Here is a 24,078-nt window from a genome sequence, read left to right as displayed (position 1 = left end):
TCTGAAAGGACAGCATTTAGAAAGTGAAGCAACACTACATTCACTATGCACAGTGAATTGAAGTGTTGGAACAGACTACTTCTCTTTCAGAGAAACGGATGTGAGTTTTTTATGAATGCTTGTAAGTAGCTTAAGGCACTTTCAAAGGAAACTGATTTTCTCTGAAAGGACAGCATTTAGAAAGTGAAGCAACACTCCATTCACTTTGCACAGTGAATTTAAGTGTTGAAACAGACTGATTCTCTTTCAGAGAAACGGATGTGATTTTCTTGTGAATGCTTGTAAGTAGCTTAAGGCACCTTCAAAGCAAAGTGATTTTCACTGAAAGGACAGCATTTAGAAAGTGAAGCAACACTCCATTCACTTCGCCCAGTGAATTGAAATGTTGGAACAGACTGCATCTCGTTCAGAGAAACAGATGTGAGTTTCTTGTGAATGCTTGTAAGTAGCTTAAGGCACTCAAAGGAAAGTGATTTTCTCTGAAAGGACAGCATTTAGAAAGTGAAGCAACACTCCATTCACTTTGCATAGTGAATTGAAGTGTTGGAACAGACTGCTTCTCTTTCAGAGAAACGCATGTGAATTTCTGTTGATTGCTTGTAAGTAGCTTAAGGCACTTTCAAAGGAAAGTGATTTTCTCTGAAAGGACAGCATTTAGAAAGTGAATCAACACTCCATTCACTTCGCACAGTGAATTGAAGTGTTGGAACAGACTGCTTCTTTTTCAGAGAAACGCATGTGAATTTCTGTTAAATGCTTGTAAGTAGCTTAAGGCACTTTCAAAAGAAAGTGATTTTCTCTGAAAGGACAGCATTTAGAAAGTGAAGCAACACTCCATTCACTTCGCACAGTGAATTGAAGTGTTGGAACAGACTGCTTCTCTTTCAGAGAAACAGATGTGAGTTTCTTGTGAATGGTTGTAAGTAGCTTAAGGCAATTTCAAAAGAGAGTGATTTTCTCTAAAAGGAGAGAATTTAGAAAGTGAAGCAACACTCCGTTCACTTCGCACAGTGAATTGAAGTGTTGGAACAGACTGCTTCTCTTTCAGAGAAACAGATGTGAGTGTGAGTTTCTTGTGAATGCCTGTAAGTAGCTTAAGGCAGTTTCAAAAGAGTGTGATTTTCTCTAACAGGAGAGCATATAGAAAGTGAAGCAACACTCCATTCACTTCGCACAGTGAATTGTAGTGTTGGAACAAACTGCTTCTCTTTCAGAAAAATGCATGTGAGTTTCCTGTGAATGCTTGTAAGTAGCTTAAGTCACTTTCAAAAGAAAGTGAATTTCTCTGAAAGGACATCATTTAGAAAGTGAAACAACACTCCATTCACTTCGCACAGTGAATTGAAGTGTTGGAACAGACTGTTTCTTTTTCAGAGAAACGCATGTGAATTTCTGTTGAATGCTTGTAAGTAGCTTAAGGCACTTTAAACGATAGTGATTTTCTATGAAAGGACAGCATTTAGAAAGTGAAGCAACCCTCCATTCACTTCGCACAGTGAATTCAAGTGTTGGAACAGACAGCTTCTCCTTTATAGAACCGCATTTGATATTCCTGTGAATGCTTGTAAGTAGCTTAAGGCACTTTCAAAGGAAAGTGATTTTCTCTGAAAGGACAGCATTTAGAAAGTGAAGCAACACTCCATTCACTTCGCACAGTGAATTGAAGTGTTGGAACAGACTGCTTCTCTTTCAGAGAAACAGATGTGAGTTTCTTGTGAATGCTTGTAAGTAGCTTAAGGCAGTTCAAAAGAGAATGATTTTCTCTAAAAGGAGAGCATTTAGAAAGTGAAGCAACACTCTATTCACTTTGCACAGTGAATTGAAGTGTTGGAACAGACTGCTTCAGTTTCAGAGAAACAGATGTGAATTTCTGTTGAATGCTTGTAAGTAGCTTGAGGCAGTTTAAAAAGTGAGTGATTTTCTCTAAAAGGAGAGCATATAGAAAGTGAAGCAACACTCCATTCACTTCGCACAGTGAATTGAAGTGTTGGAACAAACTGCTTCTCTTTCAGAAAAATGCATGTGAGTTTCATGTGAATCCTTGTAAGAAGCTTAAGGCACTTTAAAGGAAAGTGAATTTCTCTGAAAGGACAGCATTTATCAAGTGAAGCAACACTCCATTCACTATGCACAGTGAATTGAAGTGTTGGAACAGACTACTTCTCTTTCAGAGAAACGGATGTGAGTTTTTTGTGAATGCTTGTAAGTAGCTTAAGGCACTTTCAAAGGAAAGTGATTTTCTCTGAAAGTACAGCATTTAGAAAGTGAAGCAACACTCCATTCACTTTGCACAGTGAATTGAAGTGTTGAAACATACTGCTTCTCTTTCAGAGAAACGCATGTGAATTTCTGTTGAATGCTTGTAAGTAGCTTAAGGCACTTTCAAAGGAAAGTGATTTTCTCAGAGAGGACAGCATTTAGAAAGTGAAGCAACACTCCATTCACTTCGCACAGTGAATTGAAGTGTTGGAACAGACTGCTTCTTTTTCAGAGAAACGCATTTTAATTTCTGTTAAATGCTTGTAAGTAGCTTAAGGCACTTTCAAAGGAAAGTGATTTTCTCTGAAAGGACAGCATTTAGAAAGTGAAGCAACACTCCATTCACTTCGCACAGTGAATTGAAGTGTTGGAACAGACTGCTTCTCTTTCAGAGAAACAGATGTGAGTTTCTTGTGAATGCTTGTAAGTACTTAAGGCAGTTTCAAAAGAGTGTGATTTTCTCTAAAAGGAGAGCATTTAGAAAGTGAAGCAACACTCTATTTACTTCGCACAGTGAATTGAAGTGTTGGAACAGACTGCTTCTCTTTCAGAGAAACAGATGTGAATTTCTGTTGAATGCTTGTAAGTAGCTTGAGGCAGTTTAAAAAGTGAATGATTTTCTCTAAACGGAGAGCATATAGAACGTGAAGCAACACTCCATTCACTTCGGACAGTGAATTGAAGTGTTGGAACAAACTGCTTCTCTTAGAGAAAAATGCATGTGAGTTTCTTGTGAATGCTTGTAAGTAGCTTAAGGCACTTTCAAAGGAAAGTGATTTTCTCTGAAAGAACAGCATTTAGAAAGTGAAGCATCACTCCATTCACTTCGAACAGTGAATTGAAGTGTTGGAACAGACTGCTTCTCTTTCAGAGAAACGCAAGAGAATTTTTGCTGAATGCTTGTAAGTAGCTTATGGCACTTTCAAAGAGAAGTGATTTTCTCTGAAATGAGAGCATTTAGAAAGTGAAGCAACACTCCATTCACTTTGCACCGTGAATTGAAGTGTTGGAACAGACAGCTTCTCTTTCAGAAAAATGCATATGAGATAATTGTGAATGCTTGTAAGCAGCTTAAGGCACTTTCAAAGAAAGTGATTTTCTCTGAAAGGACAGCATTTAGAAAGTGAAGCAACACTACATTCACTATGCACAGTGAATTGAAGTGTTGGAACAGACTACTTCTCTTTCAGAGAAACGGATGTGAGTTTTTTATGAATGCTTGTAAGTAGCTTAAGGCACTTTCAAAGGAAACTGATTTTCTCTGAAAGGACAGCATTTACAAAGTGAAGCAACACTCCATTCACTTTGCACAGTGAATTTAAGTGTTGAAACAGACTGATTCTCTTTCAGAGAAACGGATGTGATTTTCTTGTGAATGCTTGTAAGTAGCTTAAGGCACCTTCAAAGCAAAGTGATTTTCTCTGAAAGGACAGCATTTAGAAAGTGAAGCAACACTCCATTCACTTCGCCCAGTGAATTGAAATGTTGGAACAGACTGCATCTCGTTCAGAGAAACAGATGTGAGTTTCTTGTGAATGCTTGTAAGTAGCTTAAGGCACATTCAAAGGAAAGTGATTTTCTCTGAAAGGACAGCATTTAGAAAGTGAAGCAACACTCCATTCACTTTGCATAGTGAATTGAAGTGTTGGAACAGACTGCTTCTCTTTCAGAGAAACGCATGTGAATTTCTGTTGAATGCTTGTAAGTAGCTTAAGGCACTTTCAAAGGAACGTGATTTTCTCTGAAAGGACAGCATTTAGAAAGTGAATCAACACTCCATTCACTTCGCACAGTGAATTGAAGTGTTGGACCAGACTGCTTCTTTTTCAGAGAAACGCATGTCAATTTCTGTTAAATGCTTGTAAGTAGCTTAAGGCACTTTCAAAAGAAAGTGATTTTCTCTGAAAGGACAGCATTTAGAAAGTGAAGCAACACTCCATTCACTTCGCACAGTGAATTGAAGTGTTGGAACAGACTGCTTCTCTTTCAGAGAAACAGATGTGAGTTTCTTGTGAATGGTTGTAAGTAGCTTAAGGCAATTTCAAAAGAGAGTGATTTTCTCTAAAAGGAGAGAATTTAGAAAGTGAAGCAACACTCCGTTCACTTCGCACAGTGAATTGAAGTGTTGGAACAGACTGCTTCTCTTTCAGAGAAACAGATGTGAGTTTCTTGTGAATGCCTGTAAGTAGCTTAAGGCAGTTTCAAAAGAGAGTGATTTTCTCTAACAGGAGAGCATATAGAAAGTGAAGCAACACTCCATTCACTTCGCACAGTGAATTGTAGTGTTGGAACAAACTGCTTCTCTTTCAGAAAAATGCATGTGAGTTTCCTGTGAATGCTTGTAAGTAGCTTAAGTCACTTTCAAAAGAAAGTGAATTTCTCTGAAAGGACATCATTTAGAAAGTGAAACAACACTCCATTCACTTCGCACAGTGAATTGAAGTGTTGGAACAGACTGTTTCTTTTTCAGAGAAACGCATGTGAATTTCTGTTGAATGCTTGTAAGTAGCTTAAGGCACTTTCAAACGATAGTGATTTTCTCTGAAAGGACAGCATTTAGAAAGTGAAGCACCCCTCCATTCACTTCGCACAGTGAATTCAAGTGTTGGAACAGACAGCTTCTCCTTTATAGAACCGCATTTGATATTCCTGTGAATGCTTGTAAGTAGCTTAAGGCACTTTCAAAGGAAAGTGATTTTCTCTGAAAGGACAGCATTTAGAAAGTGAAGCAACACTCCATTCACTTCGCACAGTGAATTGAAGTGTTGGAACAGACTGCTTCTCTTTCAGAGAAACAGATGTGAGTTTCTTGTGAATGCTTGTAAGTAGCTTAAGGCAGTTCAAAAGAGAGTGATTTTCTCTAAAAGGAGAGCATTTAGAAAGTGAAACAAAACTCTATTCACTTCGCACAGTGAATTGAAGTGTTGGAACAGACTGCTTCTCTTTCAGAGAAACAGTTGTGAGTTTCTTGTGAATGCCTGTAAGTAGCTTAAGACAGTTTCAAAAGAGAGTGATTTTCTCTGAAAGGACAGCATTTAGAAAGTGAAGTAACACTCCATTTACTTCGCACGGTGAATTCAAGTGTTGGAACAGACAGCTTCTCTTTCATAGAAACGCATTTGAATTTCATGTGAATGCTTGTAAGTAGCTTATGGCACTTTCAAAGGAAAGGGATTTTCTCTAAAAGGACAGCATTTAGAAAGTGAAGCAACACTCCATTCACTTCTCACAGTGAATTGAAGTGTTGTAACAAACTGCTTCTCTTTCAGAAAAATGCATGTGAGTTCCTTGTCAGTGCTTGTTAGTAGCTTAAGGCACTTTCAAAGGAAAGTGATTTTCTCTGAAAGGACAGCATTGAGAAAGTGAAGGATCACTCCATTCACTTCGCATAGTGAACTGAAGTGTTGGAACAGACTGCTTCTCTTTCAGAGAAACGCATGAGAATTTCTGCTGAATGCATGTAAGTAGCTTATGGCACTTTCAAAGAAAAGTGATTTTCTCTGAAAGGACAGCATTTAGAAAGTGAAGCATCACTCCATTCACTTTGCACCGTGAATTGAAGTGTTGGAACAGACAGCTTCTCTTTCAGAAAAATGCATGTGAGATAATTGTGAATGCTTGTAAGTAGCTTAAGGCACTTTCAAAGAAAGTGATTTTCTCTGAAAGGACAGCATTTAGAAAGTGAAGCAACACTCCATTCACTATGCACAGTGAATTGAAGTGTTGGAACAGACTACTTCTCTTTCAGAGAAACGGATGTGAGTTTTTTATGAATGCTTATAAGTAGCTTAAGACACTCTCAAAGGAATGTGATTTTCTCTGAAAGGACAGCATTTAGAAAGTGAAGCAACACTCCATTCACTTTGCACAGTGAATTGAAGTGTTGAAACAGACTGCTTCTCTTTCAGAGAAACGGATGTGAGTTTCTTGTGAATGCTTGTAAGTAGCTTAAGGCACCTTCAAAGCAAAGTGATTTTCACTGAAAGGACAGCATTTAGAAAGTGAAGCAACACTCCATTCACTTCGCCCAGTGAATTGAAATGTTGGAACAGACTGCTTCTCTTTCAGAGAAACAGATGTGAGTTTCTTGTGAATGCTTGTAAGTAGCTTAAGGCAGTTTCAAAAGAGAGTGATTTTCTCTAAAAGGAGAGCATATAGAAAGTGAAGCAACACTCCATTCACTTCGCACAGTGAATTGAAGTGTTGAAACAGACAGCTTCTCTTTCATAGAAACGCATTTGAGTTTCCTGTGAATGCATGTAAGTAGCTTAAGGCACTTTCAAAGGAAAGTGATTTTCTCTGAAAAGACAGCATTTAGAAAGTGAAGCAACACTCCATTCACTTCGCACAGTGAATTGAAGTGTTGGAACAGACTGCTTCTCTTTCATAGAAACAGATGTGAGTTTCTTGTGAATGCTTGTAAGAATCTTAAGGCAGTTTCAAAAGAGAGTGATTTTCTCTAAAAGGAGAGCATTTAGGAAGTGAAGCAAAACTCTATTCACTTCGCACAGTGAATTGAAGTGTTGGAACAGACTGCTTCTCTTTCAGAGAAACAGTTGTGAGTTTCTTGTGAATGCCTGTAAGTAGCTTAAGACAGTTTCAAAAGAGAGTGATTTTCTCTGAAAGGACAGCATTTAGAAAGTGAAGTAACACTCCATTTACTTCGCACGGTGAATTCAAGTGTTGGAACAGACAGCTTCTCTTTCATAGAAACGCATTTGAATTTCCTGTGAATGCTTGTAAGTAGCTTATGGCACTTTCAAAGGAAAGGGATTTTCTCTAAAAGGACAACATTTAGAAAGTGAAGCAACACTCCATTCACTTCTCACAGTGAATTGAAGTGTTGTAACAAACTGCTTCTCTTTCAGAAAAATGCATGTGAGTTCCTTGTCAGTGCTTGTTAGTAGCTTAAGGCACTTTCAAAGGAAAGTGATTTTCTCTGAAAGGACAGCATTTAGAAAGTGAAGCATCACTCCATTCACTTCGCATAGTGAATTGAAGTGTTGGAACAGACTGCTTCTTTTTCAGAGAAACGCATGTGAATTTCTGTTAAATGCTTGTAAGTAGCTTAAGGCACTTTCAAAGGAAAGTGATTTTCTCTGAAAAAACAGCATTTAGAAAGTGAAGCAACACTCCATTCACTTCGCACAGTAAATTGAAGTGTTGGAACAGATTGCTTCTCTTTCAGAGAAACAGTTGTGTTTTCTTGTGAATGCTTGTAAGTACTTAAGGCAGTTTCAAAATAGAGTGATTTTCTCTAAATGAGAGCATTTAGAAAGTGAAGCAACACTCTATTCACTTCGCACAGTGAATTGAAGTGTTGGAACAGACTGCTTCTCTTTCAGAGAAACACATGTGAGTTTTTTGTGATTGCTTGTAAGTAGCTTAAGGCACTTTCAAAGGAAAGTGATTTTCTCTGAAAGGACAGCATTTAGAAAGTGAAGCACCACTCCATTCACTTCGCACAGTGAATTCAAGTGTTGGAACAGACAGCTTCTCCTTCATCGAACCGCATTTGATATTCCTGTGAATGCTTGTAAGTAGCTTAAGGCACTTTCAAAGGAAAGTGATTTTCTCTGAAAGGACAGTATTTAGAAAGTGAAGCATCACTCCATTCACTTCGCATAGTGAATTGAAGTGTTGGAACAGACTGCTTCTCTTTCAGAGAAACGCATGAGAATTTCTGGTGAATGCTTGTAAGTAGCTTATGGCACTTTCAAAGAAAAGTGATTTTCTCTGAAAGGACAGCATTTAGAAAGTGAAGCATCACTCCATTCACTTTGCACCGTGAATTGAAGTGTTGGAACAGACTACTACTCTTTCACAGAAACGGATGTGAGTTTTTTATGAATGCTTGTAAGTAGCTTAAGGCACTCTCAAAGGAATGTGATTTTCTCTGAAAGGACAGCATTTAGAAAGTGAAGCAACACTCCGTTCACTTCGCACAGTGAATTCAAGTGTTGGAACAGACAGCTTCTCCTTCATAGAACCACATTTGATATTCCTGTGAATGCTTGTCAGTAGCTTAAGGCACTTTCAAAGGAAAGTGATTTTCTCTGAAAGGACAGCATTTAGAAAGTGAAGCATCACTCCATTCACTTTGCACCGTGAATTGAAGTGTCGGAACAGACAGCATCTCTTTCAGAAAAATGCATGTGAGATAATTGTGAATGCTTGTAAGTAGCTTAAGGCTCTTTCAAAGAAAGTGATTTTCTCTGAAAGGACAGCATTTAGAAAGTGAAGCAACACTCCATTCACTATGCACAGTGAACTGAAGTGTTGGAACAGACTACTTCTCTTTCTGAGAAACGGATGTGAGTTTTTTATGAATGCTTGTAAGTAGCTTAAGGCACTCTCAAAGGAATGTGATTTTCTCTGAAAGGACAGCATTTAGAAAGTGAAGCAACACTCCATTCACTTTGCACAGTGAATTGAAGTGTTGAAACAGACTGCTTCTCTTTCAGAGAAACGGATGTGAGTTTCTTGTGAATGCTTGTAAGTCGCTTAAGGCACCTTCAAAGCAAAGTGATTTTCTCTGAAAGGACAGCATTTAGAAAGTGAAGCAACACTCCATTCACTTCGCCCAGTGAATTGAAATGTTGGAACAGACTGCTTCTCTTTCAGAGAAACAGATGTGAGTTTCTTGTGAATGCTTGTAAGTAGCTTAAGGCAGTTTCAAAAGAGAGTGATTTTCTCTGAAAGGAGAGCATATAGAAAGTGAAGCAACACTCCATTCACTTCGCACAGTGAATTGAAGTGTTGGAACAGACAGCTTCTCTTTCATAGAAACGCATTTGAGTTTCCTGTGAATGCATGTAAGTAGCTTAAGGCACTTTCAAAGGAAAGTGATTTTCTCTGAAAAGACAGCATTTGGAAAGTGAAGCAACACTCCATTCACTTCGCACAGTGAATTGAAGTGTTGGAACAGACTGCTTCTTTTTCAGAGAAACGCATGTGAATTTCTGTTAAATGCTTGTAAGTAGCTTAAGGCACTTTCAAAGGAAAGTGATTTTCTCTGAAAGGACAGATTTAGAAAGTGAAGCAACACTCCATTCACTTCGCACAGTGAACTGAAGTGTTGGAACAGATTGCTTCTCTTTCAGGGAAACAGTTGTGTTTTCTTGTGAATGCTTGTAAGTACTTAAGGCAGTTTCAAAATAGAGTGATTTTCTCTAAAAGAGAGCATTTAGAAAGTGAAGCAACACTCTATTCACTTCGCACAGTGAATTGAAGTGTTGGAACAGACTGCTTATCTTTCAGAGAAACACATGTGAGTTTTTTGTGAATGCTTGTAAGTAGCTTAAGGCACTTACAAAGGAAAGTGATTTTCTCTGAAAGGACAGCATTTAGAAAGTGAAGCAACACTCCATTCACTTCGCACAGTGAATTCATGTGTTGTAACAGACAGCTTCTCCTTCATAGAACCGCATTTGATATTCCTGTGAATGCTTGTAAGTAGCTTAAGGCACTTTCAAAGGAAAGTGATTTTCTCTGAAAGGACAGCATTTAGAAAGTGAAGCATCACTCCATTCACTTCGCTTAGTGAATTCAAGTGTTGGAACAGACAGCTTCTCCTTCATAGAACAGCATTTGATTTTCCTGTGAATGCTTGTAAGTAGCTTAAGGCACTTTCAAAGGAAAGTGATTTTCTCTGAAAGGGCAGCATTTAGAAAGTGAAGCAACACTCCATTCACTTTGCACAGTGAATTGAAGTGTTGGAACAGACTGCTTCTCTCTCAGAGAAACGGTTGTGAGTTTTTTGTGAATACTTTTAAGTAGCTTAAGGCACTTTCAAAGGAAAGTGATTTTCTCTGAAAGGACAGCATTTAGAAAGTGAAGCATCACTCCATTCACTTCGCTTAGTGAATTCAAGTGTTGGAACAGACAGCTTCTCCTTCATAGAACAGCATTTGATTTTCCTGTGAATGCTTGTAAGTAGCTTAAGGCACTTTCAAAGGAAAGTGATTTTCTCTGAAAGGGCAGCATTTAGAAAGTGAAGCAACACTCCATTCACTTTGCACAGTGAATTGAAGTGTTGGAACAGACTGCTTCACTTTCAGAGAAACAGTTGTGAGTTTCTTGTGAATGCCTGTAAGTAGCTTAAGACAGTTTCAAAAGAGAGTGATTTTCTCTGAAAGGACAGCATTTAGAAAGTGAAGTAACACTCCATTTACTTCGCACGGTGAATTCAAGTGTTGGAACAGACAGCTTCTCTTTCATAGAAACGCATTTGAATTTCCTGTGAATGCTTGTAAGTAGCTTATGGCACTTTCAAAGGAAAGGGATTTTCTCTAAAAGGACAGCATTTAGAAAGTGAAGCAACACTCCATTCACTTCTCACAGTGAATTGAAGTGTTGTAACAAACTGCTTCTCTTTCAGAAAAATGCATGTGAGTTCCTTGTCAGTGCTTGTTAGTAGCTTAAGGCACTTTCAAAGGAAAGTGATTTTCTCTGAAAGGACAGCATTTAGAAAGTGAAGCATCACTCCATTCACTTCGCATAGTGAATTGAAGTGTTGGAACAGACTGCTTCTTTTTCAGAGAAACGCATGTGAATTTCTGTTAAATGCTTGTAAGTAGCTTAAGGCACTTTCAAAGGAAAGTGATTTTCTCTGAAAAAACAGCATTTAGAAAGTGAAGCAACACTCCATTCACTTCGCACAGTAAATTGAAGTGTTGGAACAGATTGCTTCTCTTTCAGAGAAACAGTTGTGTTTTCTTGTGAATGCTTGTAAGTACTTAAGGCAGTTTCAAAATAGAGTGATTTTCTCTAAATGAGAGCATTTAGAAAGTGAAGCAACACTCTATTCACTTCGCACAGTGAATTGAAGTGTTGGAACAGACTGCTTCTCTTTCAGAGAAACACATGTGATTTTTTTGTGATTGCTTGTAAGTAGCTTAAGGCACTTTCAAAGGAAAGTGATTTTCTCTGAAAGGACAGCATTTAGAAAGTGAAGCACCACTCCATTCACTTCGCACAGTGAATTCAAGTGTTAGAACAGACAGCTTCTCCTTCATCGAACCGCATTTGATATTCCTGTGAATGCTTGTAAGTAGCTTAAGGCACTTTCAAAGGAAAGTGATTTTCTCTGAAAGGACAGTATTTAGAAAGTGAAGCATCACTCCATTCACTTCGCATAGTGAATTGAAGTGTTGGAACAGACTGCTTCTCTTTCAGAGAAACGCATGAGAATTTCTGGTGAATGCTTGTAAGTAGCTTATGGCACTTTCAAAGAAAAGTGATTTTCTCTGAAAGGACAGCATTTAGAAAGTGAAGCATCACTCCATTCACTTTGCACCGTGAATTGAAGTGTTGGAACAGACTACTACTCTTTCACAGAAACGGATGTGAGTTTTTTATGAATGCTTGTAAGTAGCTTAAGGCACTCTCAAAGGAATGTGATTTTCTCTGAAAGGACAGCATTTAGAAAGTGAAGCAACACTCCGTTCACTTCGCACAGTGAATTCAAGTGTTGGAACAGACAGCTTCTCCTTCATAGAACCACATTTGATATTCCTGTGAATGCTTGTCAGTAGCTTAAGGCACTTTCAAAGGAAAGTGATTTTCTCTGAAAGGACAGCATTTAGAAAGTGAAGCATCACTCCATTCACTTTGCACCGTGAATTGAAGTGTCGGAACAGACAGCATCTCTTTCAGAAAAATGCATGTGAGATAATTGTGAATGCTTGTAAGTACCTTAAGGCACTTTCAAAGAAAGTGATTTTCTCTGAAAGGACAGCATTTAGAAAGTGAAGCAACACTCCATTCACTATGCACAGTGAACTGAAGTGTTGGAACAGACTACTTCTCTTTCTGAGAAACGGATGTGAGTTTTTTATGAATGCTTGTAAGTAGCTTAAGGCACTCTCAAAGGAATGTGATTTTCTCTGAAAGGACAGCATTTAGAAAGTGAAGCAACACTCCATTCACTTTGCACAGTGAATTGAAGTGTTGAAACAGACTGCTTCTCTTTCAGAGAAACGGATGTGAGTTTCTTGTGAATGCTTGTAAGTCGCTTAAGGCACCTTCAAAGCAAAGTGATTTTCTCTGAAAGGACAGCATTTAGAAAGTGAAGCAACACTCCATTCACTTCGCCCAGTGAATTGAAATGTTGGAACAGACTGCTTCTCTTTCAGAGAAACAGATGTGAGTTTCTTGTGAATGCTTGTAAGTAGCTTAAGGCAGTTTCAAAAGAGAGTGATTTTCTCTGAAAGGAGAGCATATAGAAAGTGAAGCAACACTCCATTCACTTCGCACAGTGAATTGAAGTGTTGGAACAGACAGCTTCTCTTTCATAGAAACGCATTTGAGTTTCCTGTGAATGCATGTAAGTAGCTTAAGGCACTTTCAAAGGAAAGTGATTTTCTCTGAAAAGACAGCATTTGGAAAGTGAAGCAACACTCCATTCACTTCGCACAGTGAATTGAAGTGTTGGAACAGACTGCTTCTTTTTCAGAGAAACGCATGTGAATTTCTGTTAAATGCTTGTAAGTAGCTTAAGGCACTTTCAAAGGAAAGTGATTTTCTCTGAAAGGACAGATTTAGAAAGTGAAGCAACACTCCATTCACTTCGCACAGTGAACTGAAGTGTTGGAACAGATTGCTTCTCTTTCAGGGAAACAGTTGTGTTTTCTTGTGAATGCTTGTAAGTACTTAAGGCAGTTTCAAAATAGAGTGATTTTCTCTAAAAGAGAGCATTTAGAAAGTGAAGCAACACTCTATTCACTTCGCACAGTGAATTGAAGTGTTGGAACAGACTGCTTATCTTTCAGAGAAACACATGTGAGTTTTTTGTGAATGCTTGTAAGTAGCTTAAGGCACTTACAAAGGAAAGTGATTTTCTCTGAAAGGACAGCATTTAGAAAGTGAAGCAACACTCCATTCACTTCGCACAGTGAATTCATGTGTTGTAACAGACAGCTTCTCCTTCATAGAACCGCATTTGATATTCCTGTGAATGCTTGTAAGTAGCTTAAGGCACTTTCAAAGGAAAGTGATTTTCTCTGAAAGGACAGCATTTAGAAAGTGAAGCATCACTCCATTCACTTCGCTTAGTGAATTCAAGTGTTGGAACAGACAGCTTCTCCTTCATAGAACAGCATTTGATTTTCCTGTGAATGCTTGTAAGTAGCTTAAGGCACTTTCAAAGGAAAGTGATTTTCTCTGAAAGGGCAGCATTTAGAAAGTGAAGCAACACTCCATTCACTTTGCACAGTGAATTGAAGTGTTGGAACAGACTGCTTCTCTCTCAGAGAAACGGTTGTGAGTTTTTTGTGAATACTTTTAAGTAGCTTAAGGCACTTTCAAAGGAAAGTGATTTTCTCTGAAAGGACAGCATTTAGAAAGTGAAGCAACACTCCATTCACTTCGCACAGTGAATTGAAGTGTTGGAACGGACTGCTTCTCTTTCAGAGAAACAGATGTGAGTTTCTCGTGAATGCTTGTAAGTAGCTTAAGGCAGTTTCAAAAGAGAGTGATTTTCTCTAAAAGGAGAGCATTTAGAAAGTGAAGCAACACTCCATTTACTTCGCACTGTGAATTCAAGTGTTGGAACAAACAGCTTCTCTTTCATAGAAACGCATTTGAATTTCCTGTGAATGCTTGTAAGTAGCTTAAGGCACTTTCAAAGGAAAGGGATTTTCTCTGAAAGGACAGCATTTAGAAAGTGAAGCAACACTCCATTCACTTCGCACAGTATATTGAAGTGTTGGAACAGACAGCTTCTCTTTCATAGAAACACATTTGAGTTTCCTGTGAATGCTTGTAAGTAGCTTAAGGCACTTTCAAAGGAAAGTGATTTTCTCTGAAAGGACAGCATTTAGAAAGTGAAGCATCACTCCATTCACTTCGCATAGTGAATTGAAGTGTTGGAACAGACTGCTTCTTTTTCAGAGAAACGCATGTGAATTTCTGTTAAATGCTTGTAAGTAGCTTAAGGCACTTTCAAAGGAAAGTGATTTTCTCTGAAAAAACAGCATTTAGAAAGTGAAGCAACACTCCATTCACTTCGCACAGTAAATTGAAGTGTTGGAACAGATTGCTTCTCTTTCAGAGAAACAGTTGTGTTTTCTTGTGAATGCTTGTAAGTACTTAAGGCAGTTTCAAAATAGAGTGATTTTCTCTAAATGAGAGCATTTAGAAAGTGAAGCAACACTCTATTCACTTCGCACAGTGAATTGAAGTGTTGGAACAGACTGCTTCTCTTTCAGAGAAACACATGTGATTTTTTTGTGATTGCTTGTAAGTAGCTTAAGGCACTTTCAAAGGAAAGTGATTTTCTCTGAAAGGACAGCATTTAGAAAGTGAAGCACCACTCCATTCACTTCGCACAGTGAATTCAAGTGTTGGAACAGACAGCTTCTCCTTCATAGAACCGCATTTGATATTCCTGTGAATGCTTGTAAGTAGCTTAAGGCACTTTCAAAGGAAAGTGATTTTCTCTGAAAGGACAGTATTTAGAAAGTGAAGCATCACTCCATTCACTTCGCATAGTGAATTGAAGTGTTGGAACAGACTGCTTCTCTTTCAGAGAAACGCATGAGAATTTCTGGTGAATGCTTGTAAGTAGCTTATGGCACTTTCAAAGAAAAGTGATTTTCTCTGAAAGGACAGCATTTAGAAAGTGAAGCATCACTCCATTCACTTTGCACCGTGAATTGAAGTGTTGGAACAGACTACTACTCTTTCACAGAAACGGATGTGAGTTTTTTATGAATGCTTGTAAGTAGCTTAAGGCACTCTCAAAGGAATGTGATTTTCTCTGAAAGGACAGCATTTAGAAAGTGAAGCAACACTCCGTTTACTTCGCACAGTGAATTCAAGTGTTGGAACAGACAGCTTCTCCTTCATAGAACCACATTTGATATTCCTGTGAATGCTTGTCAGTAGCTTAAGGCACTTTCAAAGGAAAGTGATTTTCTCTGAAAGGACAGCATTTAGAAAGTGAAGCATCACTCCATTCACTTTGCACCGTGAATTGAAGTGTCGGAACAGACAGCATCTCTTTCAGAAAAATGCATGTGAGATAATTGTGAATGCTTGTAAGTAGCTTAAGGCACTTTCAAAGAAAGTGATTTTCTCTGAAAGGACAGCATTTAGAAAGTGAAGCAACACTCCATTCACTATGCACAGTGAACTGAAGTGTTGGAACAGACTACTTCTCTTTCTGAGAAACGGATGTGAGTTTTTTATGAATGCTTGTAAGTAGCTTAAGGCACTCTCAAAGGAATGTGATTTTCTCTGAAAGGACAGCATTTAGAAAGTGAAGCAACACTCCATTCACTTTGCACAGTGAATTGAAGTGTTGAAACAGACTGCTTCTCTTTCAGAGAAACGGATGTGAGTTTCTTGTGAATGCTTGTAAGTAGCTTAAGGCACCTTCAAAGCAAAGTGATTTTCTCTGAAAGGACAGCATTTAGAAAGTGAAGCAACACTCCATTCACTTCGCCCAGTGAATTGAAATGTTGGAACAGACTGCTTCTCTTTCAGAGAAACAGATGTGAGTTTCTTGTGAATGCTTGTAAGTAGCTTAAGGCAGTTTCAAAAGAGAGTGATTTTCTCTGAAAGGAGAGCATATAGAAAGTGAAGCAACACTCCATTCACTTCGCACAGTGAATTGAAGTGTTGGAACAGACAGCTTCTCTTTCATAGAAACGCATTTGAGTTTCCTGTGAATGCATGTAAGTAGCTTAAGGCACTTTCAAAGGAAAGTGATTTTCTCTGAAAAGACAGCATTTGGAAAGTGAAGCAACACTCCATTCACTTCGCACAGTGAATTGAAGTGTTGGAACAGACTGCTTCTTTTTCAGAGAAACGCATGTGAATTTCTGTTAAATGCTTGTAAGTAGCTTAAGGCACTTTCAAAGGAAAGTGATTTTCTCTGAAAGGACAGATTTAGAAAGTGAAGCAACACTCCATTCACTTCGCACAGTGAACTGAAGTGTTGGAACAGATTGCTTCTCTTTCAGGGAAACAGTTGTGTTTTCTTGTGAATGCTTGTAAGTACTTAAGGCAGTTTCAAAATAGAGTGATTTTCTCTAAAAGAGAGCATTTAGAAAGTGAAGCAACACTCTATTCACTTCGCACAGTGAATTGAAGTGTTGGAACAGACTGCTTATCTTTCAGAGAAACACATGTGAGTTTTTTGTGAATGCTTGTAAGTAGCTTAAGGCACTTACAAAGGAAAGTGATTTTCTCTGAAAGGACAGCATTTAGAAAGTGAAGCAACACTCCATTCACTTCGCACAGTGAATTCATGTGTTGTAACAGACAGCTTCTCCTTCATAGAACCGCATTTGATATTCCTGTGAATGCTTGTAAGTAGCTTAAGGCACTTTCAAAGGAAAGTGATTTTCTCTGAAAGGACAGCATTTAGAAAGTGAAGCATCACTCCATTCACTTCGCTTAGTGAATTCAAGTGTTGGAACAGACAGCTTCTCCTTCATAGAACAGCATTTGATTTTCCTGTGAATGCTTGTAAGTAGCTTAAGGCACTTTCAAAGGAAAGTGATTTTCTCTGAAAGGGCAGCATTTAGAAAGTGAAGCAACACTCCATTCACTTTGCACAGTGAATTGAAGTGTTGGAACAGACTGCTTCTCTCTCAGAGAAACGGTTGTGAGTTTTTTGTGAATACTTTTAAGTAGCTTAAGGCACTTTCAAAGGAAAGTGATTTTCTCTGAAAGGACAGCATTTAGAAAGTGAAGCAACACTCCATTCACTTCGCACAGTGAATTGAAGTGTTGGAACGGACTGCTTCTCTTTCAGAGAAACAGATGTGAGTTTCTCGTGAATGCTTGTAAGTAGCTTAAGGCAGTTTCAAAAGAGAGTGATTTTCTCTAAAAGGAGAGCATTTAGAAAGTGAAGCAACACTCCATTTACTTCGCACTGTGAATTCAAGTGTTGGAACAAACAGCTTCTCTTTCATAGAAACGCATTTGAATTTCCTGTGAATGCTTGTAAGTAGCTTAAGGCACTTTCAAAGGAAAGGGATTTTCTCTGAAAGGACAGCATTTAGAAAGTGAAGCAACACTCCATTCACTTCGCACAGTATATTGAAGTGTTGGAACAGACAGCTTCTCTTTCATAGAAACACATTTGAGTTTCCTGTGAATGCTTGTAAGTAGCTTAAGGCACTTTCAAAGGAAAGTGATTTTCTCTTAAAAGACAGCATTTAGAAAGTGAAGCAACACTCCATTCACTTCGCACAGTGAATTGAAGTGTTGGAACAGACTGCTTCTTTTTCAGAGAAACGCATGTGAATTTCTGTTAAATGCTTGTAAGTAGCTTAAGGCACTTTCAAAGGAAAGTGATTTTCTCTGAAAGGACAGCATTTAGAAAGTGAAGCAACACTCCATTCACTTCGCACAGTGAATTGAAGTGTTGGAACAGATTGCTTCTCTTTCAGAGAAACAGTTATGATTTCTTGTGAATGCTTGTAAGTACTTAAGGCAGTTTCAAAATTGAGTGATTTTCTCTAAAAGAGAGCATTTAGAAAGTGAAGCAACACTCTATTCACTTCGCACAGTGAATTGAAGTGTTGGAACAGACTGCTTCTCTTTCAGAGAAACACATGTGAGTTTCTTGTGAATGCTTGTAAGTAGCTTAAGGCACTTTCAAAGGAAAGTGATTTTCTCTGAAAGGACAGCATTTAGAAAGTGAAGCAACACTCCATTCACTTCGCACAGTGAATTCAAGTGTTGGAACAGACAGCTTCTCCTTCATAGAACCGCATTTGATATTCCTGTGAATGCTTGTAAGTAGCTTAAGGCACTTTCAAAGGAAAGTGATTTTCTCTGAAAGGACAGCATTTAGAAAGTGAAGCAACACTCCATTCACTATGCACAGTGGATTGAAGTGTTGGAACAGACTACATCTCTTTCAGAGAACCGGATGTGAGTTTTTTGTGAATGCTTGTAAGTAGCTTAAGGCACTTTCAAAGGAAAGTGATTTTCTCTGAAAGGACAGCATTTAGAAAGTGAAGCAACACTCCATTCACTTTGCACAGTGAATTGAAGTGTTGGAACGGACTGCTTCTCCTTCAGAGAAACAGATGTGAGTTTCTTGTGAATGCTTGTAAGTAGCTTAAGGCAGTTTCAAAAGAGAGTGATTTTCTCTAAAAGAAGAGCATTTAGAAAGTGAAGCAACACTCTATTCACTTCGCACAGTGAATTGAAGTGTTGGAACAGACTGCTTCTCTTTCAGAGAAACAGATGTGAGTTTCTTGTGAATGCCTGTAAGTAGCTTAAGACAGTTTCAAAAGAGAGTGATTTTCTCTGAAAGGACAGCATTTAGAAAGTGAAGCAACACTCCATTTACTTCGCACTGTGAATTCAAGTGTTGGAACAGACAGCTTCTCTTTCATAGAAACGCATTTGAATTTCCTGTGAATGCTTGTAAGTAGCTTAAGGCACTTTCAAAGGAAAGGGATTTTCTCTAAAACGACAGCATTTAGAAAGTGAAGCAACACTCCATTCACTTCGCACAGTGAATAGAAGTGTTGGAACCAACTACTTCTCTTTCAGAAAAATGCATGTGAGTTCCTTGTGAATGCTTGTTAGTAGCTTAAGGAACTTTCAAAGGAAAGTGATTTTCTCTGAAAAGACAGCATTTAGAAAGTGAAGCATCACTCCATTCACTCGCACAGTGAATTGAAGTGTTGGAACAGACTGCTTCTCTTTCAGAGAAACGCATGAGAATTTGTGCTGAATGCTTGTAAGTACCTCATGGCACTTTCAAAGAAAAGTGATTTTCACTGAAGAGACAGCATTTAGAAAGTGAAGCAACACTCCATTCACTTTGCACTGTGAATTGAAGTGTTGGAACAGACAGCTTCTCTTTCAGAAAAATGCATGTGAGATATTTGTGAATGCTTGTAAGTAGCTTAAGGCACTTTCAAAGAAAGTGATTTTCTCTGAAAGGACAGCATTTAGAAAGTGAAGCAACACTCCATTCACTTTGCACAGTGAATTGAAGTGTTGGAACAGACTGCTTCTCTCTCAGAGAAACGGTTGTGAGTTTTTGGTGAATACTTTTAAGTAGCTTAAGGCACTTTCAAAGGAAAGTGATTTTCTCTGAAAGGGCAGCATTTAGAAAGTGAAGCAACACTCCATTCACTTTGCACAGTGAATTGAAGTGTTGAAACAGACTGCTTCTCTTTCAGAGAAACGGATGTGAGTGTCTTGTGAATGCTTGTAAGTAGCTTAAGGCACCTTCAAAGCAAAGTGATTTTCTCTGAAAGGACAGCATTTAGAAAGTGAAGCAACACTCCATTCACTTCGCCCAGTGAATTGAAATGTTGGAACAGACTGCTTCACTTTCAGAGAAACAGATGTGAGTTTCTTGTGAATGCTTGTAAGTAGCTTAAGGCAGTTTCAAAAGAGAGTGATTTTCTCTAAAAGGAGAGCATATAGAAAGTGAAGCAACACTCCATTCACTTCGCACAGTGAATTGAAGTGTTGGAACAGACAGCTTCTCTTTCATAGAAACACATTTGAGTTTCCTGTGAATGCTTGTAAGTAGCTTAAGGCACTTTCAAAGGAAAGTGATTTTCTCTGAAAGGACAGCATTTAGAAAGTGAAGCATCACTCCATTCACTTCGCATAGTGAATTGAAGTGTTGGAACAGACTGCTTCTTTTTCAGAGAAACGCATGTGAATTTCTGTTAAATGCTTGTAAGTAGCTTAAGGCACTTTCAAAGGAAAGTGATTTTCTCTGAAAAAACAGCATTTAGAAAGTGAAGCAACACTCCATTCACTTCGCACAGTAAATTGAAGTGTTGGAACAGATTGCTTCTCTTTCAGAGAAACAGTTGTGTTTTCTTGTGAATGCTTGTAAGTACTTAAGGCAGTTTCAAAATAGAGTGATTTTCTCTAAATGAGAGCATTTAGAAAGTGAAGCAACACTCTATTCACTTCGCACAGTGAATTGAAGTGTTGGAACAGACTGCTTCTCTTTCAGAGAAACACATGTGAGTTTTTTGTGATTGCTTGTAAGTAGCTTAAGGCACTTTCAAAGGAAAGTGATTTTCTCTGAAAGGACAGCATTTAGAAAGTGAAGCACCACTCCATTCACTTCGCACAGTGAATTCAAGTGTTGGAACAGACAGCTTCTCCTTCATAGAACCGCATTTGATATTCCTGTGAATGCTTGTAAGTAGCTTAAGGCACTTTCAAAGGAAAGTGATTTTCTCTGAAAGGACAGTATTTAGAAAGTGAAGCATCACTCCATTCACTTCGCATAGTGAATTGAAGTGTTGGAACAGACTGCTTCTCTTTCAGAGAAACGCATGAGAATTTCTGGTGAATGCTTGTAAGTAGCTTATGGCACTTTCAAAGAAAAGTGATTTTCTCTGAAAGGACAGCATTTAGAAAGTGAAGCATCACTCCATTCACTTTGCACCGTGAATTGAAGTGTTGGAACAGACTACTACTCTTTCACAGAAACGGATGTGAGTTTTTTATGAATGCTTGTAAGTAGCTTAAGGCACTCTCAAAGGAATGTGATTTTCTCTGAAAGGACAGCATTTAGAAAGTGAAGCAACACTCCGTTCACTTCGCACAGTGAATTCAAGTGTTGGAACAGACAGCTTCTCCTTCATAGAACCACATTTGATATTCCTGTGAATGCTTGTCAGTAGCTTAAGGCACTTTCAAAGGAAAGTGATTTTCTCTGAAAGGACAGCATTTAGAAAGTGAAGCATCACTCCATTCACTTTGCACCGTGAATTGAAGTGTCGGAACAGACAGCATCTCTTTCAGAAAAATGCATGTGAGATAATTGTGAATGCTTGTAAGTAGCTTAAGGCACTTTCAAAGAAAGTGATTTTCTCTGAAAGGACAGCATTTAGAAAGTGAAGCAACACTCCATTCACTATGCACAGTGAACTGAAGTGTTGGAACAGACTACTTCTCTTTCTGAGAAACGGATGTGAGTTTTTTATGAATGCTTGTAAGTAGCTTAAGGCACTCTCAAAGGAATGTGATTTTCTCTGAAAGGACAGCATTTAGAAAGTGAAGCAACACTCCATTCACTTTGCACAGTGAATTGAAGTGTTGAAACAGACTGCTTCTCTTTCAGAGAAACGGATGTGAGTTTCTTGTGAATGCTTGTAAGTAGCTTAAGGCACCTTCAAAGCAAAGTGATTTTCTCTGAAAGGACAGCATTTAGAAAGTGAAGCAACACTCCATTCACTTCGCCCAGTGAATTGAAATGTTGGAACAGACTGCTTCTCTTTCAGAGAAACAGATGTGAGTTTCTTGTGAATGCTTGTAAGTAGCTTAAGGCAGTTTCAAAAGAGAGTGATTTTCTCTGAAAGGAGAGCATATAGAAAGTGAAGCAACACTCCATTCACTTCGCACAGTGAATTGAAGTGTTGGAACAGACAGCTTCTCTTTCATAGAAACGCATTTGAGTTTCCTGTGAATGCATGTAAGTAGCTTAAGGCACTTTCAAAGGAAAGTGATTTTCTCTGAAAAGACAGCATTTGGAAAGTGAAGCAACACTCCATTCACTTCGCACAGTGAATTGAAGTGTTGGAACAGACTGCTTCTTTTTCAGAGAAACGCATGTGAATTTCTGTTAAATGCTTGTAAGTAGCTTAAGGCACTTTCAAAGGAAAGTGATTTTCTCTGAAAGGACAGATTTAGAAAGTGAAGCAACACTCCATTCACTTCGCACAGTGAACTGAAGTGTTGGAACAGATTGCTTCTCTTTCAGGGAAACAGTTGTGTTTTCTTGTGAATGCTTGTAAGTACTTAAGGCAGTTTCAAAATAGAGTGATTTTCTCTAAAAGAGAGCATTTAGAAAGTGAAGCAACACTCTATTCACTTCGCACAGTGAATTGAAGTGTTGGAACAGACTGCTTATCTTTCAGAGAAACACATGTGAGTTTTTTGTGAATGCTTGTAAGTAGCTTAAGGCACTTACAAAGGAAAGTGATTTTCTCTGAAAGGACAGCATTTAGAAAGTGAAGCAACACTCCATTCACTTCGCACAGTGAATTCATGTGTTGTAACAGACAGCTTCTCCTTCATAGAACCGCATTTGATATTCCTGTGAATGCTTGTAAGTAGCTTAAGGCACTTTCAAAGGAAAGTGATTTTCTCTGAAAGGACAGCATTTAGAAAGTGAAGCATCACTCCATTCACTTCGCTTAGTGAATTCAAGTGTTGGAACAGACAGCTTCTCCTTCATAGAACAGCATTTGATTTTCCTGTGAATGCTTGTAAGTAGCTTAAGGCACTTTCAAAGGAAAGTGATTTTCTCTGAAAGGGCAGCATTTAGAAAGTGAAGCAACACTCCATTCACTTTGCACAGTGAATTGAAGTGTTGGAACAGACTGCTTCTCTCTCAGAGAAACGGTTGTGAGTTTTTTGTGAATACTTTTAAGTAGCTTAAGGCACTTTCAAAGGAAAGTGATTTTCTCTGAAAGGACAGCATTTAGAAAGTGAAGCAACACTCCATTCACTTCGCACAGTGAATTGAAGTGTTGGAACGGACTGCTTCTCTTTCAGAGAAACAGATGTGAGTTTCTCGTGAATGCTTGTAAGTAGCTTAAGGCAGTTTCAAAAGAGAGTGATTTTCTCTAAAAGGAGAGCATTTAGAAAGTGAAGCAACACTCCATTTACTTCGCACTGTGAATTCAAGTGTTGGAACAAACAGCTTCTCTTTCATAGAAACGCATTTGAATTTCCTGTGAATGCTTGTAAGTAGCTTAAGGCACTTTCAAAGGAAAGGGATTTTCTCTGAAAGGACAGCATTTAGAAAGTGAAGCAACACTCCATTCACTTCGCACAGTATATTGAAGTGTTGGAACAGACAGCTTCTCTTTCATAGAAACACATTTGAGTTTCCTGTGAATGCTTGTAAGTAGCTTAAGGCACTTTCAAAGGAAAGTGATTTTCTCTTAAAAGACAGCATTTAGAAAGTGAAGCAACACTCCATTCACTTCGCACAGTGAATTGAAGTGTTGGAACAGACTGCTTCTTTTTCAGAGAAACGCATGTGAATTTCTGTTAAATGCTTGTAAGTAGCTTAAGGCACTTTCAAAGGAAAGTGATTTTCTCTGAAAGGACAGCATTTAGAAAGTGAAGCAACACTCCATTCACTTCGCACAGTGAATTGAAGTGTTGGAACAGATTGCTTCTCTTTCAGAGAAACAGTTATGATTTCTTGTGAATGCTTGTAAGTACTTAAGGCAGTTTCAAAATTGAGTGATTTTCTCTAAAAGAGAGCATTTAGAAAGTGAAGCAACACTCTATTCACTTCGCACAGTGAATTGAAGTGTTGGAACAGACTGCTTCTCTTTCAGAGAAACACATGTGAGTTTCTTGTGAATGCTTGTAAGTAGCTTAAGGCACTTTCAAAGGAAAGTGATTTTCTCTGAAAGGACAGCATTTAGAAAGTGAAGCAACACTCCATTCACTTCGCACAGTGAATTCAAGTGTTGGAACAGACAGCTTCTCCTTCATAGAACCGCATTTGATATTCCTGTGAATGCTTGTAAGTAGCTTAAGGCACTTTCAAAGGAAAGTGATTTTCTCTGAAAGGACAGCATTTAGAAAGTGAAGCAACACTCCATTCACTATGCACAGTGGATTGAAGTGTTGGAACAGACTACATCTCTTTCAGAGAACCGGATGTGAGTTTTTTGTGAATGCTTGTAAGTAGCTTAAGGCACTTTCAAAGGAAAGTGATTTTCTCTGAAAGGACAGCATTTAGAAAGTGAAGCAACACTCCATTCACTTTGCACAGTGAATTGAAGTGTTGGAACGGACTGCTTCTCCTTCAGAGAAACAGATGTGAGTTTCTTGTGAATGCTT

This window comes from Myodes glareolus, chromosome 3 (genome assembly GCF_982192425.1).
Source record: "Myodes glareolus chromosome 3, mMyoGla1.1, whole genome shotgun sequence".
NCBI lineage: Eukaryota > Metazoa > Chordata > Mammalia > Rodentia > Cricetidae > Myodes > Myodes glareolus.
The sequence above is the reverse complement of the archived record's forward strand: the minus strand, read 5'-3'. Positions refer to the sequence as shown.